This window comes from Lytechinus variegatus, chromosome 11 (genome assembly GCF_018143015.1).
Source record: "Lytechinus variegatus isolate NC3 chromosome 11, Lvar_3.0, whole genome shotgun sequence".
Taxonomy (NCBI): domain Eukaryota; kingdom Metazoa; phylum Echinodermata; class Echinoidea; order Temnopleuroida; family Toxopneustidae; genus Lytechinus; species Lytechinus variegatus.
Genome location: NC_054750.1, coordinates 5,989,949 through 6,016,906, shown reverse-complemented (window position 1 = coordinate 6,016,906; position 26,958 = coordinate 5,989,949). Strand labels below are relative to the sequence as shown.

General features: G+C 35.5%; 1 protein-coding gene across 3 annotated transcripts in view; it reads right to left on the bottom strand.

Annotated features, from left to right (window-relative positions):
* The window catches only part of LOC121423662 (serine-rich adhesin for platelets-like), a 45,902-nt gene extending 29,902 nt beyond the window's left edge, over positions 1-16,000 (bottom strand). Inside the window, exon 1 of one of the 3 annotated variants that reach the window (XM_041619080.1) lies at positions 15,730-16,000. The gene's annotated coding sequence lies outside the window, so the exon portion shown is untranslated. Of the gene's footprint in view, positions 1-7,385; positions 7,758-10,619; positions 10,691-15,729 lie in introns of those variants that run through there. The other 2 variants (XM_041619082.1, XM_041619079.1) reach the window with 2 other exon arrangements.
* Positions 16,001-26,958: the final 10,958 nt, after the last annotated feature.

Genomic DNA, 26,958 nt, shown 5'->3' with positions numbered 1-26,958 from the left:
TTGACATAACAGGATTGGCTTCAAAATTTGCACTTGTAAAATAGTTAGTTAGTTGGCCAAGCTGAGAATTACCAGTTCTCTGTTCCAATTGACATCAATTTTCTAGAAACAGAATTGTTGATGACCCAGAAAAAGGAAAGTATATTTTCAAATATTTGTAAGCAAGAACAAACATTAGCATATTTAAAACAAGAACACCAACAAATTGCAAGATGTTCATTTACATTATGTTGTAGCCTGCAGAGTTTGCTATTATGTGAAGTTTATAGAGAATGTGGGTTGAATAATGATTCAGGTATACAATAAGAGTTAAGACTGAAAGTTCTGAAAAACCAATTAGGCAGCAAGAAGAAAGGTTGAAATTCTATTCAAGGAGAATGTTTAGTATCCTAGAGTAAGCAAGAATCAAGAGAGATCTGATCAATCAAACAATTCCCTATATATGGGAACATTTCCCCTTGATCAAAGGAAATTATGTGATTGTCTGAGAGTACAATTACCACGACCAGAGGAACAATGGGGAGGGGCTGGTGGGGAGGATATTGCCACCCTGAGGGGGGCTGCTTCGACTTAATATCTTCATTGGATGGGAAGGGGGGTCTATTGTCCCTCGGACAATGCAGTCGGATTATGTTTCATCAGAAGACCATTATAATTAGCACTTAAGAGTAGATGATAAATGATGCAAAACAGCTTAGATCATTCCACATGGGTCCATACACACCAGGACTGGGCAGATGTTTAAAAAAGAAGGCGTTGAAGCAAGAAAGAGGTGGAGTTGGGATACACAGAAAGGATTGGATCTGTGCAGGATCGAAAGCAAGGATACAGAGCAAGAAAGTGAGACAATCCCAAAAGAATCCTATGAAATTCAAACGAAAGAATAGAAAGAGGTTTGTATCTAAGAAGTGGGAATAAACATCGACCTTGCAACACGAAGGAGAAAACATATAACTGTCGTTCTCCAAATAATAAACAGTTTACTGAAGCCTGGGGATATTTTCATCATTGTAACTAAAGGCATTACGAAGTACATGAAAAATAACGAGAGAGAGGGAGAGGGAGTGGGGGTAGGGCCAGAGAAGAGGAAGAAATACAGATAAAGAGAAGTGATATTATCTGTGAGAGAGATTTACATCTACTGAAATATAAATTACTATTCCTATTATTCATGGTTTGTCTATTTCAAATCATATATTAATAATAACAATACAAAATTTAAGAAATACTGCAGTCAAGGATGTGTTGACAATTTAGATGCATACATAATATAAATAGAAAAAAAAATAGCATTCATAAACATGTAGGTACAAAACATGTCAGCATAATAGTGGACTGGTCAAATTCTTTATTTCTTCTCTTTGCAGTGTTTGAATCACCTGTACGTCCAATGGTGCAGTAGGTCATTGCATGTTATCAATGTTTAAAAACCTATTCCTGTTTGGTCATATTTCAAACTGAATCGATATAAGTTGTTATCCTGAAAATGTGAAAGTAGCTAAACATCCTGTGATACTTGTCCATACATGTATTTTATCCTTTTATTTTCTAGACTACTAAGGAACACAAAGAACAAGTTTCAGGAAATAATCATTCTCTTGAACCACCGCAACCGATGACCCTGTAAAATGGCATAATTGGATTAAAAGAATAACTTAATTGACAATGGAACTGCACTACCAAAAGGTTGAAACTACATTCTCCTGAAATTGAATAAGCACTGGACCAAAAACAGAAACAAAAAGCTGCCATATCACTTCCCATTCCAAATAATTCATTCCTGCAAGCATTTGCTAATTTCCAAACAATGACTGCAACTCCCAACAAGTACGATTCTGCTTGAGATTCTACATAGATTAAATACAATATCATTGTCCAATATTTATGAGAGTAGATGCAACAGTTATTCCCCCAGGGTCAAATATAGTCCAAACTCATTTGGCAAATGGGGAAGCAATTAAACCAATTATGCCGTTTTACAGGGTCATTGGTCGCGGTGGTTCAAACGAATAATTATTTCCTGAAACTTGTTCTCTGTGTTCCTTCCTACTCTAGAAAATAAAAGGATAAAATAAGGACAAGGATTGCAGGATGTTTTCTACTTTCACATTTTCAGGATAACGACTTGTATTGAATCATTTTAAAATGTGACCAAACAGGAAAAAGATTTTGAAACATGAAATGACCCACTGACCCATTCAACGTATCAAGTGATTTAAACACAGCAAAGTGAATAAAGAATTTAATGTTGTCAATTTCCTTTAAATCACTTCCTTCAAAGAATCCATACAAGTAAGTAGGTGAAAGGATGTGTCCAGGAATTCAGGATTACCAACATATCTCCTTGCTGATATATCTTGGTAGAAAAACAAGATCTACAGCTATATGGTATTGACCTCTCATCTAACAATTTAGAAAAAAATGTACCATCCCCCGCCCCAAAAAAGAGAAAAATTGATAAAACGATCCCTTACAAGGTGAAAATAACTTTGTTTGTCGAAACCCTTCTAACTAAAACCCCAAAGCTTTTAATTGAAATTTGAAAGAAAAAGAAAGTACAAATAAAAAAAAACACAATTTTCCTACGCTTTTTCAAAAGAATAAAGCAGGTAGAACATCATCAATATTCCGATTAGAAGACATTTGTGTCTGACCAGCCCTAAATTTTACAGACAAACCAGGAGCTTTTATATCATCTCTAATCATATTTCTTAAAATATGAACTGACCTGCATTTATTTTCTCCGCAACAAACAAATATTTGTGGGGAGAGGCCTTACTGCTGATAAATAGATTTTACTTTGAATTTGGAACGCAAAGGCCTATACATCAAAGATCTAGGTTATACTTCTCCCTTCTAAGCAAAATGATACTTCCATAATCTTTCATCACATCAAACCAAGGAAAGACAGAATCTTAGAGCTTACTGGAGGGAAGGATTTTCTTCTACTGTTTCTTTCCTGGTAACTGGTCACCGATTATGAACCAAGATATTTGATATGAATCCCTGATTTGTATCTATTCTTTTGATACTCCTCAATTCTGGAAAATATAGTTGGTTCCAAATAGAGTAGTGTTAGTATTAAGGCTAAAATCATGATTTTTAATTAATTTAAATCATAACTGTGTTACTTGCATTTTTTAAAAATTATTTATTAGTATTTACAGGCAATTATTTTCTGTATTTTTTAAATTTGCTTTTAGATTGCCCAGGGAAACACAGCTTAACTTTGAATCATTTGATGCAAATACCTTAGCATTGTAAAATAATCATATTAAAAGAGAATGAAAAGAAAATTATTCAGAAACAAAAAACTTTCATATGAAAATCAACTGAAAAAAAAATTAGACAATTTTACAAAAAATGTTCTATTTCAAAAATATATGTTTCAGGGTTAATTTGTTTATGAATTTAACATTGCACCTCAACGTGACTCTGACTTTCATGCTCAAATCTGATCATTGTTTGTATATATTTTAGAAAGTGCCGAACAATGCACAGCAATCCAATAGCAAAGTCTATCTGGGTGATTCACAGAATGTTTGCAAATAAATGTTTAAAGTTTCTCAGAATACGCTGTAGTTAAAGCAATGAACAATTACTGTACTATACTAAACAATCTTTAACCAGACAATGATGCAAAACTCATTTGATCAAGTTTGCAGAATGTCTGTTTATTGGAGAGGCAGAGAGCATATTGTCAACAAACTTCCGAGCAAGTATACATGGATTGAATCATTTGTGTGGTTGTATGGTTATTAGAATGGATTTTTCATCAATTATGTTGTCTATATATGGGTCACCCTTCAAGTATATATGCATTGAGTGCTTGTATGCTATCTAAATTTGTAATCATTTATGTTGTCTATACATCTAATGGGTCACCAGTTCATGTATGCGCAACAATGAATAACTACAGATAAGATAGGCCAAGCTACATCTTATCTCAAAGTGAATATGACTTTGTGGACTTAATTCTTATATACATATACATATAGGCCTTCATGTTTGTCAGAATGTAAACAGAACAAATTTCATACCAGAGCACATGGGCATGAATTGACACAGACAAGCTGTTTTGAACTATATAATTACATAAAAATTTATACAGAAAATATGTCCCCCCCCCCCCCCCCCCCCAAAAAAAAAATGAGGGGCTATTCACAGTTTTGTCCTTGTCTACAAAGATGCTTTTGTGACACAAGTATTTTGTTCCATAAATTCTAATTAAAGAATGTCAATATATTATCTTAAACCAGTTTTTCCTGCAAACATGAAAATGCATGTTCCAATGATAAATACAAATGAATGTTGAGAATATTTTAATAAAGAAGTTGAGAAAATATTTGCACTTGCAGATTAATGACATGAATGATCGCCAACAATCTGAGCAATGATCATAAAACCTGTGAGTCATGGACAACTTACAATGGCCTGAAATTTACATGCAGAAAGGAGGGACCAAAACACGACAGACCCTTTCTTAATGAAATTATGGTTGGTCCATCTAAACTGAGCCATAATAACCAGACAGCTTAATCGGCTGTTGTGTCCAAATTACATAAAGAAAGACTGCTGATCTGATGTTTGTTGAATAATCATAGACTTTGCTGATCTACAACCAGAGGAAGGCATCAGACCATATTACAAAGAGTTGAGATTGATACAAACTCAAACTGAGATCAATCTCAATTGCGTATTAAAAAGATAGGACTTTTAGATCAATTGCAATTGAGTAAGATTTTAATCTACCATAATAAGATATGGCCCCCAATCTAATCCATATCCTAGCTATTTAATAGGCCTATACGCTAGCGTAAAAAAATAAGCACCAAATAAAAAAAAGCAAGACCCCTAACTGATTGCAAAACCCACTGAACTTTTGTCCTTCTTTCAGGAAGCCCTCCCTCACCTCACCCCACCCCCCCCCAAACCAAATTTGTCTGTAACCTTCACTATCCAGTGATATGAACCAGAGCATGAACAGTCATATGATTTCTTTCAAACGGTCAAACCATCTTATTCTCCCACTTCAATTGTTACCATGCGTAACAAGAAGCTATTTTTATGTAACACTCTATGAATAAAGACATCAGATATTTCTAAAGCCTGACAGAGTCTGGGCTAAAACTGTTACGCAACTCTCTCTCCCCTAGTGCGAATCCGCGCCCCTCGATCTATCTGGCTTGATCTTTTGGCAAAAATAGGGGTTTTCATGCTGAAAGGGTGCATGGGTTTTAAAAAACTTCCCAACCAAAGAAAGAGTCACGCACAATGTCTTTTCAAAAGTTGCGTGACAGGGGTTTTATTTGCTTGTTTTCATCAGTATGAATGAAGCGTTCTACTGATATCAAGAGAAGAGTGGGGAAAAAATCATTTGAATAGAAATTTAGCTTGTCCTTCTGCCTCGCCTTCCGCTTGCAAACAAGGGGAACTTTTTGTAAACTTTTGCTCTACTTTGTAGTTGTAAATCAACCAAACATTCACCTATTTTGATTGACATTTAATTTGATTCCATTTCCTTCATTATAATGGAAATCGGAATATAATTTATCATCTTCATCAAAAAGATCAGAGTAATTTTCATCTAGGGGGCAAAATTGCTATGAAAGTGCATAATTTGCAATTTTGGAATGATAGTTGGATTGTTTTGTTTTGTTTGTTTCATTTTTTTATGATATGAGAGGGACCCTTAGAAATGGTCATCAGACTGTTCAGTTTTAGATTCATGTCCATATTTGAGGATCCAAGGTACATTTCTACCTTTTTACCTATTATATATATTCATTCCTCTACTTCCAGCTTTATTTCAACACGGTAACCTCTTCAGTTGACAAACTGCTCTCAATGAGGGCCCTGCAATACAGGACCATACACCGTATACAATTTATGAGGAATATTGTGCTTATGTAAAACTTTAAAAAAAAATCAAACCAAGATAAAAATGCACTGATGAAGCACATAACTACACTTGCATGATTGTGCTGCAGACCTTATTATACAGAGTCACATGAACTCAGTCCCCTTTATACCCAAAGTGCAAGCACACAGTAACCTTTAAATTTGTAGTCCAGAGTACAAACTTTGAAAAACGTCAAGTCACATTGGTGTTTGTAAATAGTCCTCGTTAAAAGTTCTATAAAAGTTCTATTCTCAAACCCCGATGCAGAGTCCAAGTCTTACAGGCAGCATAAGGCAGTCCCATCGATAAGGCAAATATTGATGCCTTGTTACGATCACAAAATAAATCAAATAAAAAAAAACCTTCCCATGTTTGCATTCTGCATGTTGAATTCCAACAATATCATAATTTAAACACTTCAAACTTCCACCCCTGGCCAAAGAAGTAGTACAAAACTTCAAAGGGCAGATGGAAAAGGAGTAATTTCGATCTGATAAGCCGCAAATGATTGTCCAAGTTTTTGAGTGACATATAAATCACTGCAGATTTCATGAGGTTAAAGTCCAATAAGTATTAAATAAAAAAAAATTAATCTCAGCCGTGGGATATATTTCAATGTGCAACAATACTAAACTGAATGTATGACATATTGAGAATGTTCGACATGATCCAAAAACTGATTCATAAACATTCATTCTTATCCATCAAAAGGAAAATAAAGTGTAAGAATACAAAAAGTGGGCAGTTATCATTCCCCTTTTGTGTAATTAATCCAATATATATTTTTTTATCCATCTCTAAAAGAATATTTTGGAATCAAAACAGAATTACACTTTCCTGACTCCAGACTAACCTTACATCTTTCTATTTTGTTTCTGTTTCAAAACATTTCACACTTCAAGGAAAAACTACATGCATCTATTTAGATCAAGAAATCCGTAAACCAAAAAGCAATAATAACATAGTATTGTATAGCATATGATGCGCTTCCAAAGAACTTGGGTATTATAATCCCGACTTAAGCAGAAGTAATGACAGAAATTCACTATTCAAACAGACTTTGTCCTCATTCAGAAGCATTTTTTTTTCAAATACAACTTTCTTGAGCGAAAATGGGGCAGTATATACTATTAACAGCACCTGTGATATTACTTTTCTTACAACTGCATTCTGCACTTAATAGTACAAGTAAAACATTTCAAGGTGTCTAAATCACATTGCATCGGCAAGTAAAATATCTAATGTCCGAAAAAGGAACAATTCAAAAAAGGAAAATTAATGAAAATGAATTCACTCAGTGATTTTGAAAAATATCAGTTACAATTGTGCTCAGGTTAAAATACCTGGCTTTTCAACTATGAATCAGCAAAAATGATCAACTTGGACAAATTATCTGCCACAACCAAAAGGTAAAAGCCTGAGGCTAAGCTTTGACATTAATTGAAAGCAAAATCAAGTCTAGACCTTACTCAATCAGCAGTACCTTTTTTCCGCCAGACAACCTGATGATGATGAGCGGGAAGATAAATCGAAAATGATGAAGCAGTTACAGGAGTTCCAGTGGCTCATGAAAGAGTTGGGTAAAATATTCCTTCAATATAAGATATCCTGAGAGTGAACATGAAGACCTTGAGATAAGCATTCCTAGTATTACACCATGCTCTGAAAGAGGGACCCTCATCCCCCTATCCTCAGCCCGCTGGAGCAGTGGAGCGATGCCGATGGTAGTGGTGGTGGTGTGGAATCAACTAGCACTGGCGTCCAATGTGTGGCGAAGCCATCCCTCTCGGACAAAGGACGGAGTACAAAGTGATTCCACAAAGCCGATCCAATGTAAATTGAGTCCATTCAACGCAAGATTGGAGAGGGTAGGTGGAGTGTGCACGGAGCCACACAAACTAAAACCTTAATAGTCTCAATCTTCAGACCCAGATTCCCACTCAGAGGAAGGACAAGGTAAAACAAAGGTGTACTAGTTACACAAGGTACACTTCAGCTCAAGGGGATACACTTAACACATCCTGAAGAAGTTTCCACAGAAAGGTGTTGAAAGTTTGAAGGAAATAACAAGACTTGACTACTAATATCAGAGGCATTTGGGTTTTTCCTCACAAAAGGAAGAGATAAACCCGATACGTGCCAGCCTGAGCCTAATCTATTTCATATCTGTTTGTGCCAGATTTAATGAAGCATATTAATAAAATTATTTTTTGATGCCTTTGATTATGAATAACATAGTGAAAATAACAATCATTTCATACTATCCTACTTGCTCTTAAAATTTTTCATCACTTCATTTATTTCTTCAAATTTTTAATGTAATTGTAAACTACATTTCTGAACATTTTGTTTATCATATTCATATTGTGATTTGTAGCAAATCTTTCCATAACAAGGAATTACGTGGATCCCAACTAGTACTGAGAAAATGGGTCTTCTTCCTAAATTCAAAGACTGATTGCTGGTTTCTATTATAACGTGTAGGTTTTAGCCAGCCTATTATTTTCAATGAATAGGAGGCTCGCCACCAGTGTGCGTGTAAATTGTAAATCAGGCTTGGATAGGCACCATTGCACTGCAAAGTCTGTTTTACCTATCTAAACTATAGAGTGGTAAGTTTTATGTGTCTACTTTTTTAATCTTCCACTCCAGTCCCTATTGTGTTCAGTGTAGAAAATACAACAAACATTGGAGTCAGGTGGGTGTATGTCAGTGATAAACAAGAAAGATGGGGATAGAAAAAGAGAAAGAAGAGGGAGAGGAAAGATGGAGAAGGAGGGACAAATGCTACTAGGAATAATTTTTAAAAATATACTAAAAACCCAACGCAAATTCACACAATTATTAAAAATTGACACACAAACTGACTGACAAACTAACCCCAAACATACAAATCAAAATTATATTTAAAAAAAATAACAACCAAATTCACATCAGAAACAAATTGAAGTTCTTCTCCGATGACTCAAAATAACTGAAATATCTATGCCAAACTCCTCATTATTATTTTTTGTTGGACTGATGGTCATTGTGACCAGACTACTTAGAAATGATTTTCACTATATCATGACCAAGTAAATATCACAAGAACCTGCAAAATAAGATTAAAAAGTGCAGTCGACAAAATGACCGGACTATTGAAACAGATTTCCATGCTACATTTAGTTTTGGAGTTATCTGTTCTGTGATCTGACAATTGTCCAAACATAATAATTTTCTCATCGCTTGTACACTAGTTAATTGTTTACATGGGGTTATAGCTTGTTGAGTTAAATGGACCTGCATGCAGTGCAAATGAGTGGCCAAAAACATGTTCAGTGATCCACTATAATGAAGGTTATTTTCTCAACAAAGCAGAAAACCTGTATCAGTAATATAAAAGAAATACTAATGATCCATTCACTGACGTCATGATGATGTTTATTAAATAATTTATCAAGGAATCATTTTCAACAACTTCCATTTGGTTCAACAGACATATGTACCACAATCACTTCTAAAGAGTGTTTTTTCCTGATTTAATATTAATCTATTGGCCGACTCTGAGTCGATATGTAATGTAATGTTTAAAAGATTTTTTTCATTCATTCAGAATATTTATCTCATATTAGCTTGCCTATGGTGTGTTGACATCATTTTTAACGATCAAACAATCGCACGCTGCAACAAAAGAATGAACAAATATTGGAAGAAAGCATTTTGATCAAATATAATTCACTATGGCAACCACAAAATATGCAATATTTCCTCAAATCAATATCAAACAATGAAATTTACAGATGTATTCTCTCTACCCACTAGGTCCATACTCCACCATAAGGTTTCTATTTCCTCTTTTCACAAAATGAAAAGCAATTAAAATGTCATGAAAATCAAACATACACGTATGTTTAAACATTGTATAAACAAAGACTTCCCATATTCTAGTCTTTCAGTTCATATGAAAATTATATAACTGGACAATGATTACTTTCTGTACTGTGCACATACTGAATGATAATGAGGCATTTCTGTATATGACCCCCCCCCCCCCCCCCCGTGTATACGTCTTATATAATGACATATATGTGTACATATATGTTTTATACTGCATGAGTATTGTCAGCACATAAATTTCTTCTCCACCAGTCTAACCATAGAGCTATTACTATATCTCCATGGTCTAACCACGTTTAAACTGTCACCTCCAGGTGCTCTTCTAATATTTGTTGCCTTCTATTACAAATAAATTTTCCAAAAAGAATTTATTTTTTATACTGATATGAATATTCTACTAGTATCAGGAATCTATTGACACATTTGAGGATTAGGCACAGGGATTTAACTTTCAATAAAAGGGATTGGTAAACTGGTCCCCTGCATGCATTACCTCCCACATACACACAATATCAATATTTTGAAAATAGCTCCGACCCCTCCCCCTCTCTCTTTCTCTCTCTAAACATTCTCTCATTCCTTTTACATCTGCCATCTTGCCTATCAATATCTCTTCCACACTCTCCACTCTTTGTAAAGAGTTTTAGGTACCAACGTTTGGATACAAAGGGGCAAATAAGTTGTGTATAACTTTATGCCTACTTCCAAGGTAAATTCCAAGGTAAATTCCACTCTTTGTAAATCTATATTTACATTATTTTGAATATACATTCCTACATTTACATTTTTTCTCTTTTCTGTTTCATTTCACTTTATAAAGTACATATCAATGTTTCCCTACCTTCAATGTCTTTGTGGTGGGCATATAAATTCTGGCGGTATATGAAAGCCTTCAAAATTACAACTTCTCCTTATACAGCACTCTTTGAGAAAAAAGACAAGACACCGACATCAAATTTAATTCTTTGTTGTCATGCATCTCATCTAGTTTACCTGTTGACAAAGTGCAAAGTCTGACAAATTGGATATTGTTGTTACACAAAATAGATCACAAAATTACAATGCCCCTCTCTTAGCTGAATGACAAAAGCTATACAATACCTTGTAAACAGGGTCGAATGGGATCTAACGAATACCTAGAAGTTCTATGCAAGAGATATCTCTTTGTTGAAGTCTACTGAAAATGCATGCTTTAGTGAAATCAATTTGTCTTCAAGAAGTTAAGAGGGGTCAGAAGTCAATGTCTTTCATCCCAACAACATAAAAGGAACCTCAATGTACATGTAGATAGTACGATATGTGTCAATCGATCATTGATCAATGCACAAAAGGGGGCTAGGCACCGGGCAGAAGTTTAGAACAGACTGAATATTCTCGAGGCAATGTGGATGATCCTATAAGATCAAAGGCACTACTGACAAGTTAATAGGTCACTCACTTCATGCACACAAGTATGTAAAAGAGGCTGGACACAACATAAATGCATTCACACATCATCAGGAATCTTGGCAATGTCAAGGTCCCTTTAACATCAACAGCACCTCAATAGGTGGTTTCAAACCGCCTCGATCACAAGAATCCCCGTTAAATTACGAGAACTTTTTAAGGCTAAAAAATACCCGTTAATTATTCCTGCATTCACACCGCCCCGAAACACATCCTTCGGGATAAGTTCCCGAAGTTACAAGCATGCGCAGTGTGGTCTGATAAGCAGGCAAGGCAGGAGATTCAAAATCACTAGCCCAGCAGCCACCCACGCCGCCGCGCCCAACGACACGCTGGGATAAAAGTTCCCGTAATTTGCTTTCACATTACCAAAATACCTGCGACCTTGGAAAAATCCCCACGAAAGTTCTCGTAATTTCGCCAAGTACCTATTATTTAGCGGGTATTTTCTTTCGGGGAGATTACGCGTAGTTTGCTTTCACATTACCAAAATACCTGGTATTTTCCGATCGGGGTAAATTTCCCGATCAGAGAATACCTGGAACTGGCGAACTTCGAGGCGGTCTGAAACCACCTATTGTGGGCACTGGGCAGTAGCAATGTGCCAATAGATCACTTATAATGCATGCATATGCAAGTATGTAAAGATGAACAAATTGAACATAGACTGGCAGTGTGGATGATCCTTTTAAGATCAAAGACACCTCTATGTGGAGTTTAGTGCTGTGACATGCCACGCAGTACAAAGGTAATTAATCATAATTTTACCATATGTTTGATCAATGTGAATAAAAAATTGGGTCAACAAAGCCTAACAAGTGACTTCCTTCCGATAAAGCCATTCAGGTTCACCTATTCCCAACTTTTACCGGTTTTTAGATTGTTCCTGACACAAAGGGTGCTGCCCTCCACTAGGGGAAGTGACCTGCACCCCAATTTAATCCAATGGGGGTCAGGTAATACCCCTAATTACAGGTGGATTTGATATCAGAGACTACAGCATTATTATTTTTGTATGAAACTGCCCCCTTCCCTGGTATGAATATATGGATACAAAATTACACTTTTATGCTCACCATAGCATATCCAAATATATTGTACAGACTATATCCTACAGTAACCTTAATTGGATGAAATAATTTTCTCAAGTTCTGAAAAATAATCCTGATACTAATGAATAGATAAAAAGCATAGAAAGAAATTAGGCAAATATTGATATCAACCAGAAAAAAATAGTTTTGTGACTTGAAAACCTTCAAGATAATCATCAAATGGTTGATAAAATATAACCTTCTCAAAAATAGGCAATCTGGTACAAGGCAATTAAGAGGCAATTTTGACATTTTCAGAAAACAAGAAGTAAAGAAATTAATTAATAACAAAGAATCAAGGAAGAAAAATAAATGTTATTAGTCAGCATGATTAATTGGTTTTCCCCAAACCCAAATAATTAACTTCAGCCACATTCACATTACCACACAAGGGCATCTGTATCACATATCAAAAATATGTGGGCTGATAAAATAATACCCATAATCCCAACACCATGGATCATAAAGTGGAAAACAGCATCCTTACTTGCTCCTACAAGTGTAGAGAAAAAAAGGATGTGCTCTAATCCATATTCAAGTGTTTCATCCCAGAGTCGTTGAGACAATTGGTTTTTAAGGTCACGCTTCTCTCTAGATGTGGTATTGATCATTGTCTCAAAGCTTATCAGCTTACAATAACATTACTAGTGTTTGCAATGAAATCAATTGTTCTGAGCACTGGATCATTAAGCTCGTTGATCCAGACTTAATTTTGTCAAGGAAAAAACTGAAGTTTGGGTTGAATTGAACTCTTTTAACAATGATCTAAAGTTCAAATTAGGCTACTTCAATGTTCTATAAAGATTACGAAAACAAAGTTATTCCTCTATTTTCTTAATTTTGAAATATTTCAAAAGGACATCACAAAATATATTACATAATATTAAAAGTAAACTAAAGTTTTATCAAGTAAAGATTAAAGACATAAAATTTCATCTGCCTGCTGTCAGAAAAAAAATCAAAATTTTGAGAAAGGTCAAAAGTAATGTTTGTACTCAAAAATATAAGGCTGCCTACAGCTTTAGTAAAGGTACAATAGAAATCATAATGTTTAAATATCAATCAACTGTTCCAATATTACAAAAAGTGTAGTGACCTTTACAATTGTTATTCCTTGACTGTTTCTCTGTGAAAATCTGAATTTTCTCCATCAATCATATTCATCAATCTCTCTCATTAATGGTTTAACCATAATTACAAATTTAGTGATTGCATCAATTATCACACAGAGTGTCTTATTCCAATATTGTCTCCTATAAGATCTCACCCCATTCCATGGTAAATTATAAAAAGAAACATGCATTTTATAAGTGTAGCAGGCCTACACTTTATACAGTATGAAGAAGTACAATGACCATTGAGGAAGCAATGATGTGTTATCAGTATGGCTTGGCAGTCAGTTGGCCAAGCAATGGTCATTAAGAGTCATCATATCAATTATAAGATTAGCAAACAGTCAGATCGAGGCACTGCAAGGTTCAATCAGTTCATGAGTGGTGGTAATTGCAGGAGACAGGGATATTGCAGTACTGGAGACAGTGATCTTGAGAGTGAAAATCTGGAAGAATTTTATTGGTTCATCATAGTTCTGGAATATGTGATTGATCTTATGATAGTGGGGACTTATTGAATAAAAAAATGCCTCAAATTGTCTACTTCTAATGATTGGAATCAATTATTTCTCATATTCGGAATCTGACCAAACAGAAGTTGTGGTGACACAACCTCTCATTATTGAATTCTACAATAAACCAAATGTGTTTTTTTTAAACAGGGACCACCAGGTCCGGGTAGACAATAAAATAACAGATAACTCCATAAGCATACACCATCATGGATCCACAATTTCACAGCCACTATAATAGGAATTGATCAATTATAGGATTACCTAATCCTCTGGACAGTTATATCAGTAGAGAGATTTAACCTGAGACAGAAGAACTGATATGGGCAAATTGGATTGCTGTATAACACTCAGAAAAAAATCAGGAGATAACATATGGGTTTGGATGAACCATGGATCCATGGAATGGATGAACACAAGAGAGTGAGGTGAAAGGGGGGGGGAGCTGAACTTGGGACAGAAAAAGATACATGATGAAAAACTTAAGATTGTAGAATTGAAGATAAGAAGAGAAGAGGTTGGAAATGATGAACAAAGAGAATATTAAAAGAGCAGGAAGGAGGAAAATACAAAAAAGAAACCGAGAACCATAGTTAGACAGAGTGGGAAATGCAGGTGCCAAATAGCAGGAAAACTGGTAAATACTGCCTCAATAATTATTGAGGGAAATGGAAAAATCTTTGAAATGCTGGGAATACTACGAAATTTACTTCTTGAATATTTTCAGGTATTGCCCATGTGTTTCTCATTGATATTCTAGCATTTTTAACTCCCTGTACAACTTACGGTAAGTACTTGCCAGCAATTGCAAGTTTTTCCTAGTATTTCCCACCTGTGAGGGAAATATGGCAAGAAATACCTAATTTTCTCTTGAAATTTATGCAAAGTCAGAGTACAAAGAACATAAAATACACCACTTCAGAAGCCTCCAATATTTCTAATATAAATGACAAATTTGATAGAACGCCATGAAACTCGGGATCAAACATATCTTTTCAGCCTTCGGGTCTTTTCCTGGATACAAATTGTTCCCACATAATGGTAAAACACAATTACAGATGTAAAAATCTAGGAACTATCAACAATTTTTATCTTGAAATGACTCATACGACCAGAAATCTGTTTATATTCTTTTTTTCCACCCCTCTCTTCCGTTCAAATCTTATGGAACACAGACAAGAGACTGGTGAACATGGTGAAAGTCTAGACAGTCTAATATCTGTATACTGACAACAAAGGGCTTAAACCATCAGCTATATTGTCTGAGAGAGATAAGAAACTTGCAGCCAACCAAATAAGAATTTTAGTCATCTTAAACCAAAAAGAAAATTAAAGATTTTATTTAAGAGGAAAAAGGAGATTTGGTGTTTGGGTAGAAAGTTTATTGTTTCATTGTATCCAAAGATCATTTCATGGTCTCCAGAACAAATTTCATATTTACCTAGGGGTTATTAACAAAAACAACTTGCATGGGACCACCAAAAGTGGTAACAAGGCAAGCTTTATAGGCCTACTTTCTTTCAGAAATATGAAAAATACATCACATCCCTCGACCCAACCTTCACAAAAAAGCTTGTTGCTGTTTTTCAAATGTTTATTTGTCTCTTGCATATATTTTAACGGAGAACTCAATATTGATTTGAAGCAAAGTCTTGGCCTACATATAATTGAATCATCTTTCTCTGGAAGCCATTTGAAGCTAATCCACACCTTGCTTCATTCCACCAAACATCACTCACAATTCCCTGCTCCAAGTAATTTCCCTCATAAGTCCAACAATAAGAACTTACCCATCTAATCCAAATTCCTGTTGTAAAGGCAATAGCTATTTTGAAAATGACAAGGTCCAACAAAACTTAGGCAACAATCTTCAAGCACAGATTCCAAAATATGTCTTCAAAGTTTCAGATGATATAGGCACATAGAGACCATGCTTGTCCTTTGAGCAACTGCCCAGTCATGAAGCATGGATTCCAAAATATGTCTTCAAAGTTTCAGACGAAACAGGCATAAGGAACCTACTCTTGCCATTCAAGGAACTCTCCAAGCGAAGCAGTCATCACCACACCAGTTCTTGCCCTCAGAATGGGTCCAGGAAGCCTTTCAGCAGGTTCAATTCACCTGAAGGTACTGACAGCAATACAAATCGTTCTTCTGTGGTCAAACATAACTGGACAGGTTGAATGGATATCCAGTGTTGACACACTTGACCAGGGATAATGGTCATGAAAATCCCACCCACACAATAAGGTAGGTCTAGTTCACACTTGAATGATGATCTGATGTCAAATATCAAGATAAAACCCGATATGTCTTTTATGCTGAAAAAAAGTAATCTAATCGAAAACAACCCATAATAAGCATCACAGAGTTATAAAACTTTTAAGGTTTTATTTTGAGGCTTACATTAGCAGCTTATAAATTTCTCCATATTTTAATGTTAAACGAATTCCCTGAATTTCAATTAATATTACACAATTTCACAATTACTCTGCAATAAATTTTCTTCCTACTTCATTTTTTGAAATAGATATCAATGATTAATAATTCTTAGGCCTATAGAGTAATCAATTATCTGATTTATCTTTCCAATGTGATCTGGTCCTTGCCATGACAATGGTTCAGAAGTGGACCCTTTTTCATTGGTTGACACAAAGAATTAAAGTGGAAAGCTCTCTTGTAAATCTACAAGATTCTGATGTATACACATCCGGAGGCACTGCCTGGCATGGCCTGGCCAGAAATAATTATCCTCTAATATTCCAGACCCACAATCACTGATCTTCAATTACACTCATTTTTGTATTGCTTTTCCAATAAAACTGAAAATAAAAAATGTAGACTGTATTCTGCAGAAACCATTGAAATATCATAAATTTGATGAAACATCTTATTATTTTTTCCCTCCTAAGGCAGCAGTAGCACAAAATCGTGATAGAGAATGAAACTACATTATAAAGAATCATTTAGTAATTTAGAAATTTAGCCAATTTAGAAGAAGGTGCTTATATTTTTTTTATATAGGCCCATATAACACTAACTACCTCCATATTTATTTAACAGAAAGTCAAATGAAAAAAAAAATATTTTGAATTTGAATATTTTTTTACGAATTAAAGGGAGGTTTTTATAAGAGAATTGAGCACATGTCTCGAGAATTCTCATGCTGTATTTCACAAAATAAAACATGAGGAAATCTTTTATCATGGCACAAATTTAAGAGGGTAAAAGATAAATTATCATCTTCAAGATCTATTTGCACTTTTAAGATTCAACAAACAATTTATCAGAGTCAATGACATACAAGATTATGATGATTAATCTGAGTCAATATTATACACAGATTGAATATTCATGTCACTGCCAAGTTAAAGATTAGCCACTGTTTATCGCATCATAAACCTGCAAACTATATTACAATGAATTTATAATCGAAGAGCTTAACAATGAATTTGGTTTTTGCTGATCAAATAATGCAAGAAATAAAAGCCTTAAGCAACCTTTCACAAACAAAAAGTCCAAAATCCTACTTAAATCCCTAAAATCGACATCCGATGGGTTTCCATTGTGATTATTATGATTCAAATCATTTTAAGGTCAAGAAGATTTGTTTTGGAAGTGTGGAGGGTATTTCCGATGAGAGGACTAGGGGAGCAAAAAAGTGCGGCTTGGCTTGGCATCACTTCTACGATCCTTCGGGGCAAAGCGGCCAATTCAGGAAGTCATAGTTATTAGTGGAACTGATGAACTTGCCAGGATTGAAATGAAAATTAAGGTATATACAAATTTATCAGGACAACATAGTATTGACCTAGACCTTGTATTGATATAGGCCATTACATTGCCTATCATTTTGGATTCTAGGAGCTTCGCCTCAAGAGCAAGTAATAAATTAGGGAAAAACATGATTTAATGCAGGTACAACAGTTTTATAACTTAAATGGCTATCCATTATACAGAACCAATGAACTTGCCACTACCTGACTGAAAATCAATGTATGAACAAATTTATGAGGGCAATATAAAATATTGCAAACTCTTCAACTTATATTAGCATTGACCATTAAATTTCATATCATTTTAGATTCTAAAAATCTCACTTCGAGAGCAAACAATAAAATGCATTCAATATCTGATTTTTTAAACAATTTTTCAATACAAGAGACCAGCTTCTAACCGCCCTTTCACACGGTAAAATAATCGTAATTTGATTGATGATTCCAGTGAACAATAACGCTAATGACGATTATTTAGCACGTGTGAAACCAAACTAGAACATGATCAGAATCACAAGGCTAATCACAATCACGATTACAATAGCAATCATCATTACAATGATGATTCAATATTCATGTGTGAAAAGGCCAAAATTACTAGGATATTCTGTTTTGTGGTGATTTTTCATTGTGTGTGTGTGAAAATACTGACAAAGTAATCTTATCACCTTTTAATCATTAATTCATTACAGATGTTACTTGGTATTACACACATAAAAATACATCATGGAAAAAGCATGTTGGTCGCTTTACTTTAACCTTTTACAATAACCAGTAATAATATTAATTATATCAATTTTCTCATTAATGATTTAGAAACTAAAAAATAAGACTTGCCATCATAAAATGTACTAAAACTAATTACCATCATAAACCTCCCTGAATTTAATTAAGGAAAAGAATGGAGTCTACATAATAGATTAAACATTTAAATGCTGCTTTCAATCAACACTTCAGTCAAAAACCATAGAAATCTAATTCAAAGCAAAATGTGAAAATGACCATATGGTTGAGGCAATAGAATGTCATAATCCTTAATCAAGTTATAAAACTACCCAACTCATCAAACATTTAATATGCTTTGTATGTGATCTAGAAATAGATCCCCCCATAAAGATCATGTCACAGGTGTATTTGATGATAACCCATCTCACACTCTGTAGGAATGTAGTACCAATGTGACGAAAATGGCAAGTAAACAATAGGTGCCAATTAAAGAGAGCTTGTGTTTTAATTAGAGCAGCAGAGACTAAGTTTATGAAATAATTATGTAGCATATTGTATCCAATGAAGATTCTGATTGATATTTACTAAATGAATTGATACACTGATTGATTTTCATAAGTTACTTTTCATCGTCTGCTGATTCATGAATAAAAGAAAAAATGATTGGAGAACAGAGAGGGAGAGAGGAGAGGGGCGGGGAGGGGAACAGAGGAGAGGGTAAGGTAGAGAATGGGAGAGAGGGTAAGGTAGAGAATGGGAGAGAAGGGAAAGGGGGACACAATAGAAACGATATAAGAGGGCAGAGAGAAGGGGGAGGAAATGGAGATACATGTATGAGAGAGAGGGCAAGGGGAGAGATAGGGGGAAAGAGGAGGGTGGGGTGACAGATGAGGAGGGGGAGAAGGGGAGAGGGTGTATTAAAGCAAGGAATGGAAAGACAGACCTAAAGTACAAAGAATATGTACGATACTGACCCGACACTTCTTTCAAGAATGCAAGAAACCCACTCAAAACCACAAGTTCAAAGCAAATACACACCCACATACCCAAGGCACAAACCTAGCACTCGGTGACCACAATCCTTAAACCAATTACAAGATTCGGAAAGGATATATACCAAAACAAACCTAGTTTGGTGTGAAATAGGATTTAATAGATGAAATCTAAACAGTCCTACAAATCCTGTTTGACTGTCATCTGTGTGTGGGTACAAGTTTGTTAAAGGCATTAGTCCTTAAAGTTTAGTCTATAGAAGGTTTAAGACACTAGCATATAAAACACATGTTATACTGAAACTATTAATATAGAAATAGTATCATGAACAGAATGCTTGAAACAAGACAGCAGCCATAATATAGTTGACATTCTATTTCTATAATGCGCTGTATGTGGAACAATGAAAAAAAATCATATGAAAAAGGGATATGATTCAAAAGTAAGTTTCTTTTTCAAATGAATCCAATAATATCTTTCAGAGGAGATGTTTTCAATTTCAAATGTACAGTAGTTATTAATATATTGATAACACAATTTTATTTTTGCAAATTTCTATATCATGGATCTGTTTGTCTGAATTTTTATGAACATGGGATTCGTTTTGTTTTGTAGCAACAAAAGGCGTACCCAAAGTAAAGCAATGTACTTGCATTTTAAATGAACACAGTCACAGACCTAGCATTTTACAAGGTGATGAAAGCATGAAATATACATTCACATTCTATTGCAATATTAATTGCATAATGAATATAAAGATTTGAGCAACATTGAATTACAGCCTGCATTATTTGTGCAATTGTTGTAGAAGCATTCATCAATCATCCTAGGAATTCCTCTAGAAAAATATAATTTTTTTTAAAGGAATAATGAAAGGTAGATGCCTAGTTCAACAAATAAAATGTCAATTGAAAGGTGTGTGGGTTTCAAGAACACTTGCACTAAAAGTATATTTGCTTTAGCTCTCGACTTGAGATTAAGCACCCATCATAAATAAACACACTGAAAATGCTCAGCAAATAGAAAAATCACAATAATGACCACTCCCAAAAGCAGAAATAAAATATCTGATGGTACACATTGAACTCTCTCTATATCACCCCTCCCCTCTCTCTCTTTCTTGGTTTTCTTCTCCATCTTAAAACTGATTTGACTAAAATATAAAATAATCCTGAATTCTGATTCATATTTTGTGAAAGGACAAACTTGCGGAATTGCTCTAGGAATCTTTGACTACTGGTGAGTAACATTCACTTAAGCTGCATTTAAGGAGGACATTTAACAGTCAATGGATTTCATTTTCAGTTCTTACATCTGATCAAAATTATCATGTACATAATGTCAAAGATTCAGAGGAGGGGTATCAATAATGATTTTTTAAAATATATCATTGCAAGCAATAAAATATTTATATTGTATTATGGGTAAGGCTGAAATTAAGGATTTAAAAAACTTTAAAAAAAAAATGGAATTTCCCTAACCATGCAGGATCCCAGTAAAGGCAATGTAATTTTATTGAACTGTTATTTAATCAATATGAATGAATCAATATTAAGATCAATATTACAATAATCATCATGCACCTAGTATGAAGACATTTGTAACTCGTCCTCCAGGTTTAGCATGATTTAATAGATGAATAATATAAGGGATTTCCTGATTGATAACAGTACTGTAATAATGTGATGCATACCAGTGCAGATCTAGACGCATCGGTAGTTATTGTGTTCAGAAAACCTTTACTCTTCACTGCGCACTGCCATACACAGCAAGACTAAAATATATGATGGAAAATTGGATATGCACTTAATTAGCAATCATTTCAGGATGAGAATCATTTATTGATTCATCGTTTGTAGGAAGTGCATTTCATGATAAATCTGAGGATTTCAGTTCAAAGCTGTAATCTTAAACTTCCAGAAGAGGTGTTGAAACAACAAATAGGCTTTTTACACAGGATTTTCTTAACCCCGGACTATCGCTAACCCCGTACTATCCTTAACCCCGTACTATTTATTTTCCTTTTCACACATGCCAAATTGTTTTTGCTAACCCCGGATAAGGAATGCTTGCTTTTTACACACAAAACTCGCTAACCCCGGACTATTGGTAGCTCATGAATATTCACGAGCGCACTGAGGGGTCATTCGGGTCATATCCAAAATCGCTGACTTCTGGCGCGCGCTTTTTTTTTCATCGCCGTGATCGCTGTTCATGAATATTCATTATACTTACCTCTGATTGGACAACAGGGCCGGCTCTGTTGCGGGGCATGAATGGGAGCGCTTAGCCCACTTTCGTTTTACACATGCGATCTTAACCCCGTACTATTGCTCTTAGCACCGCAATTGGTGGGATAACCCTGCTTTTTTGCAGGGCCAAATAATCCCGTACTATAGGTGGGGTTAGCCCACTTTGCAAAAACGCTGTGTAAAACGAAAGTGGGCTAAGCTTAACCCCGTACTATAGGTGGGGCTAAATTGCCATTTAGCCCCACCAATAGTACGGGGTTAAGGAAATTTTAGCCTGTCTAAAAAGGGTAAAAGATGTTGCTACTTGATGCATAACAGAGGGAACAAAGCTTTACCATCAGGACAATGACAAATAGATGACTCCTACAAGACAATAAGGGCATCCTCTCCCGTGATGATCTCATCAAGATCAAAATCAAGAAAAGAGTCATTTGCGCCATGGCAACAGCGGCCTCCAAGCAACAGAAGACCAATCATTTCCTTTCTCACTCCCACAACTGTACATGCGTGGAGAGACGAATCTAGGAATCAAATTATTTGGAATCACAATTCATTTATTGCAAAAACTGCTGGAAATGTTCTCCCTGTGCTGCTCAGTGATGACGGGATTGGCTTTTAATTGGTCGGCAACTGCTCCCCACAGGCCTGCCTTGGCTGATGGATGGAATTCTGGGATTGCTCGTTACCAACGCTGGCGGAACCATCTTTGCGTCAGGTCTTCCCTTGGAGGTGGCTATATTTAAGGTATTGACGCCATCTGAGTTGTGACTTTGAGCTGCGCAACTGCTCAGCTGGTCTGGTCGCGAAGTAGCAGAGCAGATGGGACAAAGATAGTTTAGATTTGTGGCATTCATTGCATTAATTTCCCCTCTTTATTATCCATACATCAAACACCTCGAACAGTAGATAGGACGTTTCTAATTATGGCGACACTATGAAATAATTCTAATAATTCATAATTCTAACACAGCATTTCTGTATATTGTCAAATATATGAGAATGAAATATTTAAGTTTTTCTTTCTATTCCTTTATCTATCTTCTGAGCATTGTCAAGTAATGGGTAAATCAATTACAAACTGAATGTCTGGTTAACAACTGATAACAACTGACAAGTCTCCAACAAGACCAACATATAGCTCACAATAATACCAAGAACATACACACAAATACTTGGTGCTGAAAAGTCAGTGAACCTGAGAAGTAAGTGGAACCCCACCAAAAAATGAACATAATTTTCTACTGGACAAGTTCTACCATGTTCTACATATTTAATTATCAACATAGTTTGTTTCTCTGGGCTCAACAAACATTTTTATTGCTGTTGTCTACATTCAACTCTCAACATGAATGAGTGCATTATCTGGTGGGGTTCACTCAATTTTGAACACCACTGTATATTTAGGTATAAGTGATAATTTTATTGGACTTCCAGAGTAAAAATTGAGCCGTTTTACTGAAGACTGCATATATTAGTATTCATTATCAAATTCTTTGCTACTCATGATTTTGATATCATTACACTGTGTAAGAATATGCATAAAGAACACAATTTTCAATTACAAATCATTTTGTAATTCAGAATGAGTTGATAACACTATTATTCTACCAAATGTTCCTGCTGATTGAAATACGGATTGAAACGTTTGGATTGATGACAAATTAGGTGGTTTCAGACCGCCTCGAAGTTCGCCAGTTCCAGGTATTCTCTGATCGGGAAATTTACCCCGATCAGAAAATACCAGGTATTTTGGTAATGTGAAAGCAAACTACGCGTAATCTCCCCGAAAGAAAATACCCGCTAAATAGTAGGTACTTGGCGAAATTACGAGAACTTTCGCGGGGATTTTTCCAAGGTCGCAGGTATTTTGGCGATGTGAAAGCAAATTACGGGAACTTTTAGCCCAGCGTGTCGTTGGTTGTCGTTGGGCGCGGGAGCTGTGGGTGGCTGCTGGGCTAGTGATTTTGAATCTCGCGCCTTGCCTGCTTATCAGACCATACTGCGCATGCTCGTAACTTCAGGAACTTATCCCGAAGGGTATGTTTCAGGGCGGTGTGAATGCAGGAATAATTAACGGGTATTTTTCAGCCTAAAAAAGTTCTCGTAATTTAACGGGGATTCTTGTGATCGAGGCGGTTTGAAACCGCCTATTGTCACTGGATTAAATTGGTGTCAGCTGGAGAAGAACTGTGGATAAACCAGGCATAGCAAGGGGGTCAGCATTAATCTCTTGGATTAAAAGTCTGGACAGGTGAATTGATTTTAGTTGCAGGCCTGTTTGGTTGGTTCATCTACATAGGGCCAATGAGGAATCTTATGATGACCTGTACAATAATTTTACACTCCATATTTAAGGACAGTGATCTTAAAAAGACCATTTCCATATCTGAAACTCAATTTTGTTTCAAATTTGATCTTCAATGAAAATTCTGTTTTTGCCATAGAAAATAACCAAGCAAAAACAAGAATTCTGTTTTGCAAAGTTAAATACTCAATTCAATGAATTTTCACACACAAAAAAGTAACAAACCCAAATAGATTTTCTCTCTGAAAAGACTTATTTCAACAAGAATGGAATAGTTTCACTTTCAATGAATTTCCAACAATCGTGCAACAAATCCTTCTATCCTGGGCTACAGATCATTATGAACATCGGCCTTTCCTTCATACAAGAAATTGCTACTGCCAATACAAGATGACCTTTCATTTATGGTAAGACAATAGAGATGACCTAGCACTTTGCTTTAACATCAAAGATATAACCACAGTAACACCAGATTGCTGTCTGAACTATTCTGTGGTTTAAATGGCACAGATCCAACTTTAGTCTCTAACTTTTCAAAATTTCAACTAGATGCTCTCACTCTCAAATCCACTGCAATCATGAGTTTCAGCCACAATATTGCATAATATTGTATATGTAAAAGTCAGTATTAACTAAATTCTGAGAGAGAAATTATTCAACAACAATAATTTCGACAGACTTTGACCTTTTCAAATATCATAAAAGTTTATCACTCTGAGTAGATAATGAGTTCCATATTGTTACTGTAAGTTTTTTTAAAAACCTTTACCCTGAAATAACTTTCCAATACGTACGAGCAGAAATGCTCTCAATGCAACTGAATGACATAATTAATAAATCAACAATCAATAAATGTATTCCTAATGTTCACATCAAGAACAGGTGTTTTTCGTTATTCAACAAATGCACTGCCAAAAATTAAGAAGTTCGCTCTCTCTCTATCAAACACTACACATAAGCTACTACATAATATATCAAGTGTAAAAAAATATCCTTTTAAAAGAACTTGATGATCTTTAGAATGTGATTTGAACTGAAAATGCCCTATTAAATCTTTTCACCTTGTATACTTAACAAAAAACAACTATTCAAATCAAAGCAAGATTGCTTTATCAATCTATTTGTCATTTAAAATGAAAAAACAAACTTTCCATCAACTGAGGCCCTTCAGGAATATTGTATAAGGTATCACAGATAAATGCCAAGTGAGAATCTTCCAATTTTAACAGGTCAAAGACCTGTTTATATGAATGTCCAGTTCAAGCAAGTCTTAAAATTATAGCACACCTATCATCATGTCACACACATCATGATATTTAATGAAAAGATTATGAGAACAGGGTCCTGTTGTCATGTTGACCAAGAAGGAGATACAATCGATCATAATTGTATGTCTATTGATAACCGTGTATAAAAAGTTACCATAATTAGTTATCATCAATTACATCGCTTGATTTTACCTGGTCCTAATCTATCCCTTCCTCCCCTCACTCTCTTTCTTTTTCTCTCTTTTAGCACAATTGAGTACATCTGTAGGTCTGATGCAAATCATTTATTAAAAAAAAGTTACCATCATTAGTTGTCAATTGTATCACTGGATGTTACAGGGCCTTATCTCTCTCTCCCTCTCTTTCGATTACATCATAGAAAATGTAAATGTTACTAGGACAATCCTGAAATCCCTTTATAGTCAAATATTGACAGAGATCGATATGAGTGGACTTTTATGAGCCTTTATCGCTGTAATCTATGGCAAAGTGACACTATCAGAGGGGTGGACTTCATGATTATTGCTATGAAAACCCCAAACAGAGGTTGATTAAATAGTGTCGAGACAATCGTGAAATGGAGCTTATGACAACTGGCTAAAACTGGACGTTGATAAAGACTGTCCGGCTTTTGATGATTGGTAAATGTGTTCTTCTCCAATGGGTAGGCTACAGTATCTGGGTCATATATTCAAAGGTATGGGAGGGTGTCACAAATAATCAAGTGTGACTAATACCCCTTTCACAGTGCGCTTTTCACCGGCGAACTTCACCGGCGAAGTTCGCCAGCGAAGGGGAAAGTGTCCAGTATGAAAGGTACACAGGAGAACTTCACCGGTGAAGTTCGCCGGCGAACTTCTCCACCTCTAGAGGTGGAGAACTTCGCCGGTGAAACTTTTCACCGGCGAACTTCGCCGGTGAAACAGCCAGTATGAAAGCAAACCGGAGAACTTCTCCTCTTTAATGACGTCAGAGGTCAATTTTTTTCTCTCCCGAAGTCCCCTGCACCGAGATTCCGCGCGCAACTACTTGCAAGCTCAGCTGAATGCTGTGGCCAAATAGATACCCTCGAATCGCCCATTGAACTTTCGCCGGTGAAAAAATGTCAGTGCGAAAGGGTACATTTTTTTTTCGCCGGTGAAGTGAGGAATGCGAGGCGGAGAAGTTCGCCGGTGAAGTTCGCCGGTGAAAAATGAAGAGGGCAGCGTGAAAGGGGTATTAGAGTACTACTTAAATTCACAGTTTCATGCGATATAAAAGGCATCAGTGCATTGGTCAAATCAAGCTTAGTGGACGTGCGCTTCTGTGAATTTATCAATAACTTTGCATGTTACATACTATGTGCACAACAGCATTTGAGTCACACTGACAGTAACTTATGTAAAACAACCCCCTGGTTTCTTAACAGTCAAACCTGTGTTAGTGACCACCTGTCTATAGAAGACATATTTTCTGTTTCCCCGAGGTGGTCACTATAGACAGGTAGATATTCTAATAACAAGTGGTATGAAAGAACTTGGGCCTAATTAATGAACACAACCTAATACAGTATTCCACCTGACAGCATTCACAAGTTTTATTTTTTTCTTTTCCTTGAAAATTATTTAACTTCTCCGAGGTATAAGACAATGCAATATCTGCAAGTAGATCATAAAATAAATTTCACACATTGAATAAAATCCTTTTCTTTTATTCTCAA